This window comes from Dipodomys merriami, unplaced genomic scaffold (genome assembly GCF_024711535.1).
Source record: "Dipodomys merriami isolate MVZ:Mamm:240054 unplaced genomic scaffold, mDipMer1.0.p SCAF_26, whole genome shotgun sequence".
In the NCBI taxonomy this organism is placed as follows: domain Eukaryota; kingdom Metazoa; phylum Chordata; class Mammalia; order Rodentia; family Heteromyidae; genus Dipodomys; species Dipodomys merriami.
Window position 1 is genome coordinate 8,409,970 of NW_027204048.1, and position 3,820 is coordinate 8,413,789.

At 40.3% G+C, this 3,820-nt stretch overlaps 1 long non-coding RNA gene across 1 annotated transcript; it reads right to left on the reverse strand.

Annotated features, from left to right (window-relative positions):
* Positions 1–857: 857 nt before the first annotated feature.
* Positions 858–2,720, reverse strand: LOC138836830 (uncharacterized). The gene is made up of 2 exons (XR_011375079.1): positions 2,358–2,720; positions 858–1,833 (listed from the first exon to the last, which is right to left on the reverse strand). It is a non-coding gene; the product is annotated as an uncharacterized lncRNA (long non-coding RNA).
* Between the last annotated feature and the right edge of the window lie 1,100 nt (positions 2,721–3,820).

The window sequence follows — 3,820 nt, forward strand, 5'->3', positions numbered from 1 at the left end:
TACAAAAGAAAAGCTCAGAGCTGAAGCACCAGCCACAGCAGTGTTGTAGGCATAGCACCTGTAGCCAATAAGGTCTCCAGCAGGGCTGTCCTGGTTCACCATCCTGACTAGTGGAAAATGCAGAAGTCAGTGGTGAGAGCTCTCATCGTGGCCATAAAGGAAATGTAAATCAAAACACCAGTGAGGTATCATCTCACTCCAGTCAGAATGGCTGTTCTCAAAATATACAACCAACAGTAAATGCTGGTACGGTTATGGGGGAGGAAATAATCCTAATCCCTACTAGTCGGAATGGAGAGATGCTATTACTGTGGAAATCACTATGGTTCCCCCTTTGTCCTTTGTCTCACCACTTTGTTGTTCCCTTTCCCTTCCCTAATTCAGATAAATGTATATACAATACCCAGGGAACCAAAATCAAATACAGTGATAACAGAGGACAAAGAGTGAACCAATACAATAGTGATACTGACAGGAAAATATGTTGGAAATTATCTGTACAACTGGGGGGGGATTGGGGAAGGAGGGAAAGTAGGAGAAAATGGAGAGGGTAGCAAGTTTGACAAGAAATGTACTCATTGCCTTACTTATGTAACTGTAACCCCTCTGTACCTCACCTTGACAATAAAATTTTTTAAAAATCACTATGGAATTTCCTTAAAACAAAAACAAAAACAAAAACTAACCCTAGAACTGCCCTAAAACCCATTGATACTACTCTTGGGAATTTACTCCAAAGAATAAAATTCAGGATATACTGCCATCACCCATGTATTCTAGTTCATTGCAGTACTATTCATTATGGCTAAGTTATAGGAATAGCCCGGCTCCCCTACAACAATGAATTGACCAAAAAAAAATGTGCAGAATAATTTTATTCATCAAGAAGAATATGTACCTACTATGAATCATGCAAAATATTGCAAGGCTGATGGGTTTTCTATTCACATGGTATAAACTCTGATAGAACAAGAAACAATTTTGCTGCTTTTCTAAAAAGTATAACTGGAGGTGGGAGTGGGTTTGAAGCGAGTTTTCATGCCAAGAATATATAATCATTCTAAAAGTCAGCATAATTAAAAGCAGTTGGTATAATTCTATCACTAATTAAAAAGGACATAAAGGGACTGGGAAGGTGGCTCAGTGGTAGAGCGCTTGCCTTGCATGCCTGAGGCCCTGGGTTTGATTCCTCAGCACCACATAAGCAAAAAGAAAAAAAAAAAAACAGAAGTGGCTCTGTGGCTCAAGTGGTAGAGCGCTAGCCTTGAGCTGAAGAGCTGAGGGACAGCGCCCAGGCCCAGAGTTCAGGCCCCACAACCGGACCCAAAAAATAAAAAAATATAAAAAAATAAAAAGGACATAAAGGCTTTTTCACTAAAAGAATTAACTGTTGGCAATAATTAAATACAGGAGGACTCTTCAGAAAATGTAAATATTACAGATAATTTTCATGATTTTTAATAATCCATGGTAATTGAGTTGAATATCAGTGAAGATATAATCAAGATGACAAATGAAGATTACATAAACGAAATAGTTGATTGCTATTACCTGTCAATGACTAAAAATATCAGTACTGACTGATTGCATCTATATAGCACATTATCCGCTTAAGTTTTCTGATGCAATCACTTGCACAGCAAAGCGATGCAAAGGAAGTAACCATGTCAAGCTTTGTTGCCCTTTCTTTTGGATGGTCTGTCTTCCTCAGGAAGGGCTTAGTCTTCAGTTCTGGTGAAAGCATAGTCTTCAGTTCCGGTGAAAACTCAGGAATGTGTTCTAACATGAGCTTTAAGGCGTCCGTATTTCTGTTGTGGAGGAAGACTTGGCTTTCTGTCAGGTCAAAAAGTGGAGAAAGAGGACATGTGAAAATACGTACAAATCAAGGAGAGCCAGTTAAATTGTAATTGCTTCCATTCTGAAAAGAAAAGGACTTGACCAAATATACTGGAACCTCAAACTAGCCATAGACTCTAGCCTTCCCACTGAAGTTTGAGGATTCCTCTTCCATCAAACTTCCTTGTTTTCCCCCCACTTTATTGTTCTAGCTGGCAAAATGGGAAAGGCACAAAGGCTCTCTTTGGTCAGATTGATTTTTGCCAAGTCGTTTGTCACTGCTATGATGAGATTCTTCAGAGACCTTTCAATCACAGCAAATGGCAAAAAATAAAGGGGGGGTGGGGTGGGGAAGTCCAGACGGTGGGAATCTGCTACTGCTCAGTGAACTGAGCACAGGCTGTCAACGAGATCTGAGCCAGCCACCGCTCCCAAGAGTAGACTTGCAGATTTCTTAGCAGCTAAGAGTCTTTCATTCTTAGTGTAGAACCAGAGGAGGCAGGAGGGTTTGGAGCACTCACCTGACCGTGGTTCCCCTTGAAGTGTCAGCTTCGCACGGACTTTTGCATCTCTCCTTCCAACATGCCTGCAGAACTTTTGGAGCTTGTGGATAACTGCAGCATTGCAGGACATATTGCCCTGACTCTGAGAGCTGGCAGTGGTCTCACTGGGGATCAGGCTCAGCAGTAGCCAGGCTCCTAAAAGGCAGGGAAGAAACAAGCGTAGCATCCTTGGGGCCATTCTCTCCTGTGCTGTGTTTTGGTTTTTTGTAGGAATTCTGGCTGGCATTGACTACAGACCAGAGCCGGTACCCTTGGACTTTGTCTTCTTGGATCAACTGGCTTTTATATACCTTAAGGTCTTATCCAGCCATGGTTCCAGCTCCACCCTTCTCCGCCTACCTCCATAGAATGTCCTGGCTCAGTTGCGGTTGACTCTGGCCCCTCCCCTCTCACATCCCATATCCCTCCCTCCTCATTGATCTTTTCCTGTTGTAAGAGACCACATTTCAATCTTTTATATTCCCTTCTCTAGAGACAACCAATTTTTTATGTACATTAAATATTTGTGATAGGCAGCAGTGGCTCACACCTGTCATCCTAGCTACTCAGGAGGCTAAGATCTGGGGATCACGGTTCAAAGGCAGCCTGGGCAGGAAAGTCCATGAGACTCTTGTCTCCAATTAACCACCAGAAAACTGGAAGTGGAGCTGTGGCTCAAAGTGGGAGAACACTAGCCTGAACAAAAGAGCTCAGGGGCAGCATCCAGGCCCTGACTTCAAGCCCTACTACCAGCCAAAAAAATAAATAAATAAAAGTAAAATAGTTTAAAATAAAATATCGTAACCTTTCTTGTGCTTGCTTTTTAATCTCAAACCATTGGATTGTCATTATAATGCATATGAAAAGATCATTGTAAACCTGAATTACTAGGCATATAATTATGTAACTATTATTATAAGATAGTTCACTACCAGACCTATCTCAGTTAACTCTTGCTACGTGACCTTGTTTTTTCCCTTTGTTCTTCCAAGTGTTACTTTGGAATTGGATTCCTATGGTATCCTTATTTTATTTTGAATAACATCAGGGGAGGATAGATTTACCTCTCACAAATGAAAGAAAATAATGATGCTCAAACCAACACCTGTAAAATGTATCAAAATTCCAAATAATGTTATTTGGCTACTTTCAATAAAGTCTGACATATATGATGAACTTTCCCATCATTTTTTTTTTGCTGAAGATAAAAATCTTGAACTCAAGAGAACTCAAACTTCACTCCTTCCATCATTCTTCTAGAGATTCTGACAAGATGAAAAAGCAGAGATTCCGATCATTGTTAGGTGACATGACTTGTTACAGCCTCCCATCAGTTACATGAATATTTTATTTGAAATTTTATCTTTTAGAGAAAAAAATACTGTGTGTGTACACACACAAGCATAAATAAGTATAAAGTCTAAAAGGAAAAAATAGAAAAA